The following is a 14,404-nucleotide window of genomic DNA, read 5'->3' as shown; positions in this document are numbered from 1 at the left end:
ATTTAACATCTAAGTGATCTATTCCACAGGGTTTATCTTTACTTGCTTGTAATATTTTCTTCACATTGTCCTCTGTTACAGTGTTAAATTTAAATGTGCAATCTTTTGTTTTCATTATCCTATTTGATATTAGATCATATGAGATATTTTCATCTTGTCCCAAATCCATGGCTTGTCTAATTTTTTGTATTTTATGCTTAAAAAAATGGCTCAAATAATTAGCAATCTCTTTTGGTCTAGTAAGACAAATCCCATCAGCCTCTAATGATGTTGTATTACATTTTGTTTTCCTTCCTAGTAATTCATTAAGTGTTTTCCATACCTTTGCACTGTCCATTCCAGCATCTCTTAATTTATTTTGATAATATATTTGTTTTTTACGTTTGTTCATTTTAGTCACCTGATTTCTAAATTTACGATACTAATTCCACTGAACCACGTCATTCTGTTTAATAGCTTCTGCTTTAGCTTGATTCCTGTGCCTCATATATTCTTTGAGCTCTTGATCCAGCCATGGAGTTGAAACATTTCTTACAGTTTGTTTCCTTAAAGGAGCGTGTTTGTCTATTACTCTGGTTATCAAGTTATCAAAAATGGCCACAGCTCTAGTAGGATTCTGCTGCTGTGTAACCTCCAACCAATCTACACTCCTCATTTCTTCTACGAAATCATTCTCTTTAAACTTTTGATATGTCCTTTTATGAATAAAATTTTGACCGGATTTAGATACTTTTGTAATTCTTTTCACAGCTATTAAATTATGGTCACTACAACCGACCGGAATAGAGACTGCCTCCGAACATAAATCTTTTACATTTGAAAAAATTGAATCAATAAGAGTTGCTGAATATGTGCCATCGGCTTTCAAATTTACTCGTGTATAATCCTTAACTATTTGAGACAGATTACAAGTATTAGCTAAAGAAAGTAATTTACCCTTTGATGTACAATTCATAGACTTCCAATCTATATTAAAATCTCCTAAGAAATAGATTTCATCTCCCATTTCACATGCTTTATCCAACAATTCACATATTTGATCCAAATACATTACAGTAGCATTTGGTGGTCTATAACAGCATCCGATAAGAATAGGCTTTACATAAGGTAATTGTAGCTGTACCCATATTACTTCAACTCCTGGTATATTAAGATCTCCTCTAACTTTGACTGGAATATTATTTTTAACATAACAAGCTACTCCTCCTCCATACAAATTTCTGTCCTGCCTATATAAATTATAGCCATCTATATTCAATACAGTACTATTAATAGTTGAGTCTAAATGTGTTTCTGAAATGGCTAATATGTCGAAATTATAATATTTCTGAGATATCATTTATTTTATTCCTTAAACTACAGATATTCAAATGAGCTATTTCAAACATCCCTTTTTGTACCAAAAAATATTTTTCAACCATCTAACACATGTTTGTCCATCAATACTCATGCCTGTAGTATTACATTGAGCTCTCATTAATGCAAATATAACATCCAACCACTCACACATCACACACATACACACACACACACAAATATCTTCTGCATTGTAATGAAATAAACAAAATACATCAGTAGAGCAACGCTTGCTCATGACAAATTATTCATTTTCCTAAACTAAATCTTAGCAATGTGGTCTTAAATTCAAGAACAAAAACTTTTAATATCAAGCTTAACCAAAATTTGAAATTCATTTTCTATTTACCTTGCCCACATCATAATTAGCTTAACAGAAAAATCACTCTTAAATTCAGTGTTTAACTTATAGTCCATTTTATCTGTTATCATATGACCTTATAGTTTATCCGATCTAATCCCTAACATTCAATCCAGTATCGATTATGGTCTTTACATACACTTCTGCTGCACTGCGTTCTGTGAACTTCTTAGTCTCTCCTTTAAATGTTATTATCAGCGTCGCTGGATGAATTATGCCATGTCTCACCCCTGCGTCCTTCAATTTACTCCTTATTTCATGAAATCCTGCACGTTTTTTTGCCATTTCTGTAGTGAGATCTGGAAAAATCCTTAACTTCATCCCTCGTACTTGTAGCACTCCCTCTTTCTTGGCGATTTTTATGATCTCCTCTCGTTGTGAGTTTGTGAAGACGTACAATCATCACTCGAGCTGCACCTTTCCCAACCGGTCCAACCCTGCGGGCCATCTCCACCTGTGGCTCCCCCCGTAGTTTATCTTGGAATAAATCCTCAAACAAAGCAGACATGTAGCTGGTCGGATTCCCTTTTTCGATCTCATTCGTCAGGCCAAATACACGCACATTGTATTTGCGACTGTACATTTCCAAGTCGCTCGGCTTTACCTTTCAACTCCTCGTTGGCCTTAATAAGTCCATCACACAGTCTCCAGCTTTGTCACACGTGAATCAAAGTTCGACATTGTCACATCAACTTCACCAAGCCTTTGTGTGCAGAAAGATATGTCTTTCGCGAGGTTATTTAGTTTATCCACCACCACGTTCAACTCCTCTCGCATTATATTACGTATGAGGGCTGGAAGCTCCAGCACGTTACACTCCTCACCCGCCATGTTACTTGCTCCCACTTGCTGAGACGCTTCTTCACCTTGTTTCGGCTGTACTTTAGACTTCTTAGGAGACATAACACAGCATAGAGTCTTTATTGGTGGCAAACTTATATTTTGGTCACTCTTGCCGTAAGTTAAGCACCACACTGCACGATATTTAGACTAATTGTCAGAGCTCAGTGTCATCACCGTCTACTCAACTCCGCGCATGCGTGCACACATAACTCCCTGTTTCATTGTAGAGGTCATCTCTCCCTGACTGATGCATTCCTTATACATATGAAATAAAGGCAATTTAATAAACTCCCAAAAGTGAAGATAGAATTCTACTGAAAGCCCGTCAATACCAGGGGATTTACCTATTTTCATTGAGTGCAGAGCTTGATTAATTTCCTCTATTGACAAATCAGCGTCACAAATTCGACTAAACTCACGATCAATAATTGGTATACGGTGTTTAATTGTATTAATAAATTTCTCACAGCTGTCATAGTTAAATTCAGATGTATAAAGATTGCTGTAAAATTTGCTAACAAATTCTGATATTTCTTTAGGGTCTTTAGAGGTAACTCCATCGATGTTAAGCGCTGAAAGAGCTTTCCTCTGACCGTTTCTTTTTTCCAGGGCAAAAAAATAGTTCGAATTCTTCTCCCCCTCCTCAAGCCATTTCACTCGAGATCTAATATATGCACCTTTGGCCATCTCTAAATAAGCTCTGTCGAATTCCAGATTTAATTTTTTTTATTTCCATATCTTCTTCTTCTGTAATCTTATCTTTAGCTAGTAAAACATTAAGTCTATTAACCAACTCTGAATCGGTTTTATGTTTAATATTTTTAAGTTCCTTACTACTTTTAACTGCAATATATCTAGCTTTATATTTAAAGAACTCCCAGTTTTTTTTTATAATCTCTGGTTGATCCGGTAAATAATTATTTGGTAAGATTGATGATACTATTAAATTGTTTGTCTTGTAACAAGGTATTATTAAGTTTCCAATAGCCCCTCATTCTCGGGTTATCATTGATGTCACTCAATTTTATTGCAACTAATTTATGATCTGATAAGGGGGCAGTGACATGAGAAACATCTTTTACATATTTAAGGATAGAAGATGAAATTAGAAAAAAGTCAATCCTAGATCTCAGAGATAAACTTCTATTGGACCAGGTAAAATCTTTTGTAGAAGGATTAAAGAACCGCCATGCATCAGTAAGAGAGAGATCGGAGCACAGGGAAAAAATTAGATCATTATTCATCCTGCTATCAAGTCTAGGGGGGTATCTATTAGGGGTGGCACGGTACATGAAAAAACATCCGAACCGTTCGGTTCGCTTGTCTCGGTTCGGTGCGTGTGTGCGTCGCGCGGTTCGCACGGTTCGACGCATGCGCAATGTAGCCTTGTGCCCGTGCTACTGCTAATACAATGCTAAATCATAAATCAGACAAATGTAGAATAACATTACAATGTCCAGCAATCGATTTAAATAGTACACTGGGTTTACTTAGACATTTAATGAGATCAACTCCACTAGGCTATATGTTGTTTTTTTTTCACGTGAATAAATAGGCTACATAGATCGACTGTTCCACGTACCGGTATGTACTTTAATGGTCCAGTGGCAGAACTTGCCAAGCGTGTCAAAGGTTCTGAGTTCTAATCTGCACTCGTATATATTTTTCTTTTTCATCAAAACCGATTATGTTTATCAGCGGTTGTATATCAAGCAGGGACAGATTTGTATGAATTTTGTTTTGTGATTTCATCGGAACGAATAGAGTAGCCTAGAGTCTCCTCAACGGACTGAAGCGCGCGTCTGAGTGAAGAATGTGCGGCCGCTGCGGTGTGTGCGCGAGCCACGAGAACACTGTATCAGCGCCACTGATCGCAACGGCAACGAGCACTTTGATCACTTGATTAAAAAAAAACACATTTCAGCGCTAGATTGCTTCTTATTTAACAAACGAACGAAACGAATACTTTGCTAGTTAACTGGAAATGTTTTATTTATTTGTATTGGTACATCCGTGCTGGGACATAATATCAACCCTGGGAAAAAGTGGTGACAAATAACTGTCCGACACAGCCCACGGGAAATGAGAAGCTGCGTTTTGCAAACACACCCCATTTATGAAATAAATAAATTAATAATTAGATAATTCAGCTATATATCATATGCTGAAGTAAATTTTTGGAGTGTTAAAGATTAAAAGAAAAAACAACAACAAGAACCGTACAGAACCGAAAACCGTGACCCTAAAACCGTGATACGAACCGAACCGTGGGTTTTGTGAACCGTGCCACACCAGTATCTATCCAGGTGATCGTCCATACATTCATTAAAATCTCCCCCCAAAATAAAATAAACATTATTATATTTTTTGTGTAACTTTTTAAGCTTGTCCACTAGAGAGAACATTACTCTATTGGATGCACGAGAGTTGTGTCCATATACACAACAAGCTATAAAGGTGGCGTCATCTTGTTTAATTACAGCACAAACCCATCTGCCTTCATCAGAACATACAGTTTCTAATACAGTCCCTTTAAATCTATGTAACATTATAGCAGTCCCAGCCGAGTGGCTGCTGCCATGGCTAAAGAAAATTGAGCTTCCCCATTGCGTTCTCCAAAATTTAACATCTGTTTCCCCTGAATGAATTTCTTGAAGAAAGATAAGATCAGCTGCACTTCTTTTACAAAACAAAAAAATTGCTTTTCTTTTCAGATTGTCCCGCAAACCTCTAACATTTAAAGTTACAACCGACAAGGAGTTAAACGAATACTCCATAACAAGAACCCCTAAACAAAATGAGAAAAAACAACAAAAAAGTTACTTTCTTTAGACTAGCTACCAGAATGTAAAGGGAGAGGTGGATAATAACCAAAGCACATGTTATCGAGGTGATAAACAAATAAGGAGATTAATAGTAAAGGTAACCATAATTAAAGAAGAACAAAAATAGTTCCTATTTGTGCACAACTTAAAAGTTTTTGCACAGTTTATATTGTTAGTCGTCAAGTTTCATCTTTTCGATTTTTGCATGAGAAAAGTAACCAGTGCAAGCAGCAGCTTGGCTTACACGACATCAGCATAGAAGATTTGTTTCCCATCAATCAAAGCAAATGAGTTGCGAAAGGTTGCCTTCTTGCCCTCCTCCCTTGCCTTCTTCACAAGAGGCCACAGCTTATCCCGCGCTGCTCTATCTTCAGGAGACAGCGGCTCCGAGAGACGCAGTTTATTGTCAGTTAGAAACTTGCAACCTTTAGCAGCACTCCAAATGATGTCACGAATGCGGCGCTGTGAGAAGAGAATTATGATCGATCTGGTCTTTCCATCCGTTCGCTTCGGACCCAGACGATGAACGACATCGACACTGTCCTGTAGCCCGTCTCCGACTCCAGGAGCAATCTTCCCTAAGATGTTGAGGACCACACTTCGGACATCCTCATTGTCTTTTTCCGCAACGCCGTGCAACTTTAGAAACCATCGCCAACTGTAACGTCTACACTCCTGTACACTTGCTTTCAGTGATTTGTTTTCCTTTCTCAGAGCGTGGACCTCAGATTCCATATGATCGAGAGCCTCTTTATGCACGCCAACATCCAAAATAAGCTGATGTACCGTCGCTGTTAGACTTTTGACTTGTTTGGAAGTTGCCTCGGTGGTAGTTTCAATCGCCGAAATCTTCTGGAACGTTTTGTCTAATTTAGAATCAAGTTCACGAATAGCCGCCAAGACATTCTCATTCCCGTTTCCACTAACGTTAGATTCTGCGCGTTTCGTTTTTTTAGCAGCTGGCCTCTGAGGAGTATCCGAGAGGGATGTGACAACCTCATTGTCGAAATTTGGACATGTGTCAAACCACTGTGATTCGGTATCTTTCTTAAGTTTAAATCCAGCACTACTCGAGGCTGATGCTGAATTCTCAAATTGATCAGTTGAGCCAGATGCGTCGGAAGACATGGTGTCAAGCCAAACTTGTTTAACTTTCTTCTTGCCTCTTTTTCCCATGCATAAAGATGTCAAATCAGAATCATATAACGTTTTCACGTATTTTTTTCACGTTATCACCAGTCCGATTAATAGGTTATATCACCACTTCACCTTTATTTCCCTGAAGAGCAAAGAAACACTACCACCTACACCGCCGCCATCTTGGCCTCACAAATCTATATTAAATAAAGCAGCACCATTAAAAGCTTCAACCGCCATCTTCTATTGCATTAGCTGCAATACAGCCTTGCACTACAGCGTCCCAATGGTTAAACCGCGTTATTGCAGGCGTTATTAGTTGAAAATATCTGTCGACAATATCTGTTTTGACGTTTATCGATGATGTCGACTACATTTTTCAGCCCTAGGGAGATGAGTGAAGAGCTGTGCCTTATTTCTAACGTTACCTATATTTCACGACGAGTGTTCCACACAGTGTTAGAGCGAACACTAACAAATATTACTGGATTTCGTTCCTTAAAAGGCAACTGAGAGCTTTAATTCACTACAAAATTTTAAATTAATTGCGTTTGACACCCATATTTGGCAGAAAATAATACCACGCAGATCAATCATTTCACAACATGATAAACTTAACGTTACCACAGTTCAGAACCACGACTATCACAGAACCACGGTCAACGAAAGAATATTCAAATTAAAATCATAACAATTAGTTTTAGTCCAGTGATCTTCCTGATAGGCCAATTTAACGTTACTGGTAGAACACTCTAGAAATTCAACAGTTAACCTTGTAAAATGGCCTGTGCTTCGCGCGCGCAAAACTTTAGGCTTTGTCGAGTGTGCTCAGAAAGAAAATGCCTGTGAACGTGCATAAAAACAATTACAGTGCGCGAGACGTGATGATAGACAAAACTAAGCTTAATCGAGGCTTTACTACCTTTACATAATTTATAAAGTGGCATGACATTGGCAAAAATCAAAATACAAAAATCAGACGTCAGAGCTCGTTGGCTGTCTAATGTTAATTATTCATTATTACAGTGATTTGTGATCGAATAATAGATTAAACTAATAAACTGTATACATTGAAATCAATTTACAGTCTGATTTATCTGTATTACTATCAAGTTAAAGTATTAGACTTACCCCACGCTTGACTCTTCCACAAGTAAAATGGCGTTCGCATGTGGTCTGGACTCTGGTTCAGTCAAAACGACGGTTGCACGTAAACGGAGGTGTGGCTTGGTTAACTCTAAAAGAGAGTTATGTTTGCAACAACGCAAAATGACACCAACTCTTATTTAAAATGGACACTTCTGGTGTTAAACCCAATCTGTTTAGTGTTGATTCAACACTTTATTTTAATACTTTATTGTAACACTGGAAAATCAACACCGGTCAATTTACTGTGATGTTGACAATTTTACATTGTACAGGTTATCACTTGGTTTTTGACCAAGTGAAGCTCTTGAAACAATTCACAGAAGAGTATGTTGTCTGGAAAGAAATCAAGCATCACTGGCAAAGGCTCAAAAGAGACCATGCCTTTCTTAAAAATCTTTTAAAATAGGTTGCTGTTGATATAACTGTTTTTGTTCAGTACTTCGCTTATATTATGTGCTGCAATACTATATTCAATTCAATTCAATTCAAATTTATTTGTATAGCGCTTTTCACAATACATATTGTCTCAAAGCAGCTTTACAGAAAGTGCATTTCAAAAAAAGGTACATAGAAAAATACAGTTAGTTAATCATGCATTAATTTAGGGCATAACATATCGCCTGCGTCGAGTCGTCTCCTCACGGGCGTGGAGTCGTCTCCTCACGGGCTTCGAGTCGTCTCTGCATGGGTGTTGGGGCATCTGAAGTTTCCATGACAGGCTGGATACAAACTGGAGCTGACGTACTCTATTTACCTCGGGACTAGCGTCCCGAGATAACAACAGAAAAGCAGATGGGAAATAATTAGCGTAGCTGCTGTTCCTAATATTAATGCATTCAATCTGATTCAACTGTAGTATAAAAGGTAAGTATTATGTGAATGCTTGGCTAAAGAGATGCGTTTTTAATCTAGTTTTAAACTGGGACAGCGAATCTGAGCCTCGAACAATATCAGGAAGGCCATTCCAGAGTTTAGGAGCTAAATGTGTATATATAACACTTCAATGTGTATATTATATAATGTACTGACTGCTGCTTTGTAAATTTATGTAAGGAACAGGCAACTCTGGCCCTTTGCATTCTACTTTTTGAGGTTAATTAAGAGTTAACCTCCAACCCTAATCGAGCACATCTGAAAATTTGAACCAAAGTCTTCAGGTTTACTTATAGACAATAGGCAGGAGGGTTTGAGGTTGGAGCTAAATCTGCAGGACAGTGGACGCTGAGGGCCAGAGTAAACCATCACTGCTTTAAATAACGCAGAACATAAGCTGACCTGACTGTCCATTAAACAACTTCATTTGAATGGTTTGTGTTTTTTGTTTTACTTTCAGACCAGCACTGGAGAACGCCTGACAATGGGATGTTGAGACTTCTTCCTCTGGTTGAGAAAAAGCTACACCACATCAGTGATCACATCTTCTGTTCTTCAACTGAACAAACTGTTTAGACGAGGTAGAAGAACACGAACATGATAGAGACGTACAGGGAAGAGCAAGAAACCAGTTTAGCTGTGATAATGAATCATTATTTTCCAACACAATATCAAATCTGTTTTCTGTAGGTGACTGAATATGATTCTCTGGCACTCGTGTTGTGGCTTCAGCAGCTGTGAATGGATTCATATGATGTTAACGTATTTTTGAAGACACATTTTTATTTATCTTGAATCTCATTTTTCTTTATGCTACTTTATCAACTTTATGCTTTGTCCTCCAATAAAGTGTTGTTTAATAAAGTATGGTGACTATTGTGTATTGAAAGTGGTGTTTGGTACAGTAAATATACATTTTTATTTGAGAAATTTTTATTTCTTATTTCTTTAGTTTAATTAATTTAAAAATAACTACATATAATTAAAAATAATAATAATTACAACTGGCCTGTTGGAGTATGCTTTTACTTCTACAAAAAGGGCAGATTAGGTACCTAGTCTTATTATTTTTTATTTCATAAATTAATCAGATGATTTAGATTAATTCACAAATAACACACACGTAAATGCGGTGGACAAAAAATAAATAGGGGTGCACTATCTAAGCTAAACCAAGTGCTTAGACCAAGTGAAGCTCTTGAAACAATTCACAGAAGAGTATGTTGTCTGGAAAGAAATCAAGCATCACTGGCAAAGGCTCAAAAGAGACCATGCCTTTCTTAAAAATCTTTTAAAATAGGTTGCTGTTGATATAACTGTTTTTGTTCAGTACTTCGCTTATATTATGTGCTGCAATACTATATTCAATTCAATTCAATTCAAATTTATTTGTATAGCGCTTTTCACAATACATATTGTCTCAAAGCAGCTTTACAGAAAGTGCATTTCAAAAAAAGGTACATAGAAAAATACAGTTAGTTAATCATGCATTAATTTAGGGCATAACATATCGCCTGCGTCGAGTCGTCTCCTCACGGGCGTGGAGTCGTCTCCTCACGGGCTTCGAGTCGTCTCTGCATGGGTGTTGGGGCATCTGAAGTTTCCATGACAGGCTGGATACAAACTGGAGCTGACGTACTCTATTTACCTCGGGACTAGCGTCCCGAGATAACAACAGAAAAGCAGATGGGAAATAATTAGCGTAGCTGCTGTTCCTAATATTAATGCATTCAATCTGATTCAACTGTAGTATAAAAGGTAAGTATTATGTGAATGCTTGGCTAAAGAGATGCGTTTTTAATCTAGTTTTAAACTGGGACAGCGAATCTGAGCCTCGAACAATATCAGGAAGGCCATTCCAGAGTTTAGGAGCTAAATGTGTATATATAACACTTCAATGTGTATATTATATAATGTACTGACTGCTGCTTTGTAAATTTATGTAAGGAACAGGCAACTCTGGCCCTTTGCATTCTACTTTTTGAGGTTAATTAAGAGTTAACCTCCAACCCTAATCGAGCACATCTGAAAATTTGAACCAAAGTCTTCAGGTTTACTTATAGACAATAGGCAGGAGGGTTTGAGGTTGGAGCTAAATCTGCAGGACAGTGGACGCTGAGGGCCAGAGTAAACCATCACTGCTTTAAATAACGCAGAACATAAGCTGACCCGACTGTCCATTAAACAACTTCATTTGAATGGTTTGTGTTTTTTGTTTTACTTTCAGACCAGCACTGGAGAACGCCTGACAATGGGATGTTGAGACTTCTTCCTCTGGTTGAGAAAAAGCTACACCACATCAGTGATCACATCTTCTGTTCTTCAACTGAACAAACTGTTTAGACGAGGTAGAAGAACACGAACATGATAGAGACGTACAGGGAAGAGCAAGAAACCAGTTTAGCTGTGATAATGAATCATTATTTTCCAACACAATATCAAATCTGTTTTCTGTAGGTGACTGAATATGATTCTCTGGCACTCGTGTTGTGGCTTCAGCAGCTGTGAATGGATTCATATGATGTTAACGTATTTTTGAAGACACATTTTTATTTATCTTGAATCTCATTTTTCTTTATGCTACTTTATCAACTTTATGCTTTGTCCTCCAATAAAGTGTTGTTTAATAAAGTATGGTGACTATTGTGTATTGAAAGTGGTGTTTGGTACAGTAAATATACATTTTTATTTGAGAAATTTTTATTTCTTATTTCTTTAGTTTAATTAATTTAAAAATAACTACATATAATTAAAAATAATAATAATTACAACTGGCCTGTTGGAGTATGCTTTTACTTCTACAAAAAGGGCAGATTAGGTACCTAGTCTTATTATTTTTTATTTCATAAATTAATCAGATGATTTAGATTAATTCACAAATAACACACACGTAAATGCGGTGGACAAAAAATAAATAGGGGTGCACTATCTAAGCTTTCACATTGCCTTTTAAGTCTAGTAATTTACATAATCATAGCAGACGCTTTTGTCCAAAGCAGCTTTAAAAGTGAGGAAAACAACGAAACCGTTATAAAGATAAAATAATAATAGGCTACTTAGATACGTTTCAACCGTTTTTAGAAACACACACACACACACAGTGTGAGCAATGTTCTTATTAGGTGTTTTTACGCGTTTGTCACAGAAACGATAAATATTTAATCAATCACGACAAATATTAGAGAAAAATACAATATGATGTATGCCAGCATCTTGCGCATCAAAACAAACTTGTCCTTCCTCCATCACGGTTGAACTCGCACTAGATCCAGCAAGGGTGAGCTAGAACTCTAGCTCCTCCCATTTGACGCTGCAGCGAATCCCCGCTCACTAAATTAAGCAAGGTGGAGCTGGAGCTCCAGAAAAGGGGGAGCTCGAGCTCTAGCTCCTCCCATTTGGCTCTGCATCGAGCACCATCTCACCTGCCTATTACGTCTCGTCTTTCCATTGGACTGGTTATACACGTGCTTCACGACGCAATCACGCAGGGCGTTCCCACCGCGTCTCGACGCAGCTCGAGTTCCCTTGAAAGGGAAGCTGATGTTTCGCCATGTAATCAGACAGTCGATTCCTAAGTTCCGATACAAAATAGTAGTAAGTATTTCACAGAAACTTTTATAAAACCGTAGACAGGAATGTGTGTACTAGCTACTTGATGGAAAAGATGGAGGAGTTTGTGAATCGGTTGGATATCTAGACTAAATATGGATCAAGGGGACTTTTTATGTCTTGAGGCCCTTTACAGGTGACGTCCACATTAATACTTTTTTTCTGAAAGGACGTGTTTGACATTGTTCATCCTGTAGTAAAGGAACAGGGTTTCTTTTGTGTATCGTGCTGTAAGTTAGGCTATGTGATGATTTTTCAAATTACTTTTTTGAGTGAACGCATCGATGTCATTATCTATTTACCTCCAACTCTCATGATCAGATCAATGATAAAGATGTTTAATTAAGTTTAATTACTTTAGTTTTGTGTTTGTTCGTCATTTACATCCAGAGTCAGTGGAGATCAGACTGTTTCAACTGTTCAGCTTCATCATGGATGACAGACAAACATCCAGAGATGAAGATTTTTCTCCAGTTTGCAGGTACTTTAAATTAATACATTAAATAACCCTTTATAGACCCATAATAAAAGAGATGTCTGTTTTAAATGAATTTCTTGAAAACAATGTCTAAACCCTCCTCAAGTGCTTTTCATCCAAACAGTATGAAAATCTTACATATTATGATTATCATCAAAAACTAATTAAATCTGTTCTGTTATAGTTCAGTTCAGCAGGAGAGATCAGAACCAGCGCCCAGCTGTGTGTCTTTGAGGAGTGACGGGTCTATGGATTATCCAATACATTTTAAGAATGACAATACACAGGCTGATCTCAGGTAGGCTACAACATTTCTTAAAGACATGATTAACATTTTAATATTATGGTGTTTTGTATTTTGTATTTATGATATTCATAATAGACATTGTCTTCACCTGATGCAAGAGAGACATAATCTATGAGTGTTCCAATTTCATGGCTTGGAATCAGATAAATAGCATTTTATTGAAAGAGATGCTTATATTATTTGAAACACCCAGCTTTTGTGGACATTTTAAATGGACTGCAGTCCTTTTTGTTGGTACCTGGGCGTTGTGGAATTGCAGGTAATGTGCAGCAGTGCTGCTGTGGCCTTACATGTATATTCAGAGCTCAAAAAAATACCCTATTCTATATTCTGACCTCAAACCCATTATAACCTCCTCCAAAAATGACCAACAGATGGTATCAATGTAATACAATTAAAGGGGTCATATGACGGTTCTAAAAATAACATTATTTGGTGTAATGCAATGTGTTTATGTGGTTTTAGGTTAAAAAACAAACATACTCATTATTCTACACATGCTGTACATTATTGTTGCTTCTCTATGCCCCGCCTTTCTGAAATGCGTTGATTTTTACAAAGCTCATCGTTCTGAAAAGCGTGGCGTGCTCTGATTGGCCAGCTAGCCAGTACATTGTGATTGGCCCAATAACCTTAAAGGGGTGGTATAATGCTCTTTTCACAAGATGTAAAATAAATCTTTGATGTCCCCAGTGTGTGTGTGTGAAGTTTTAGCTCAAAATACCCCACAGATATTTTATATCCTTTTACCTCACACAGACATGCACTGAAAATGTCAATGTTTATGTTCAAACCAGAGTCAGACAATAATGGAGAGACTCAAGAAGTGACAACATGTAGAATGCAACAGTACATTTCTGAATGGTTAGTTGATGAATTTAGGTAGCTTATGTGTTATCTTCTATTCATTGATTAGCATTTTTTAAGGACTTCGTCTTCAACATTACACACTAACTAAAGTTAAAAAAGTGAAATCATAATCAACCACCCCTTCAAGCGTGTGACGGAAATGTCTCGCCCCTTACCATATTTGGAACATCAGCTCCAGAAGCAATAAAGGCAGGTGATCATGTCAGAACTACCTTATCAATTCGAGCCCGATTCTGATCCGGAAAATGCAGATGTCCAAGATGAGCGATCATCTTTGCATGGCGGCGCTGGCGGCAACAATAATACAGCGAGAACAAAAGTTACAACATTGTTTCTACTCAGACAATTCATGGGACCATATCATCTGAACATATTTCCAAATGAAATAACCTTTTATAGGCCCATAATAAAAGAGATGTCTGTTTTAAATGAATTTCTTGAAAACAATGTCTGAACCCTCCTCAAGTGCTTTTCATCCAAACAGTATGAAGATCTTGCATATGATGATTATCATCAAAAACTAATTAAATCTGTTCTGTTATAGTTCAGTTCAGCAGGAGAGATCAGAACCAGCGCCCAGCTGTGTGTCTTTGAGG

At 37.3% G+C, this 14,404-nt stretch overlaps 1 long non-coding RNA gene and 1 pseudogene across 2 annotated transcripts in view; both read left to right on the top strand.

Moving 5' to 3' along the window:
* The window catches only part of LOC309510221 (NACHT, LRR and PYD domains-containing protein 3-like), a 343,190-nt pseudogene that overhangs the window by 233,287 nt on the left and 95,499 nt on the right, over window positions 1–14,404 (top strand). The window lies entirely within an intron of this gene.
* On the top strand, window positions 12,542–14,388 carry LOC309510231. The gene is made up of 3 exons (XR_014210273.1): window positions 12,542–12,634; window positions 12,816–12,929; window positions 14,353–14,388. It is a non-coding gene; the product is annotated as an uncharacterized lncRNA (long non-coding RNA).

The sequence above is a fragment of the Leuciscus leuciscus genome, assembly GCF_965113295.1.
Source record: "Leuciscus leuciscus genome assembly, contig: SUPER_11_unloc_5, whole genome shotgun sequence".
NCBI lineage: Eukaryota > Metazoa > Chordata > Actinopteri > Cypriniformes > Leuciscidae > Leuciscus > Leuciscus leuciscus.
This window is presented reverse-complemented; position numbering and strand designations above follow the sequence as displayed.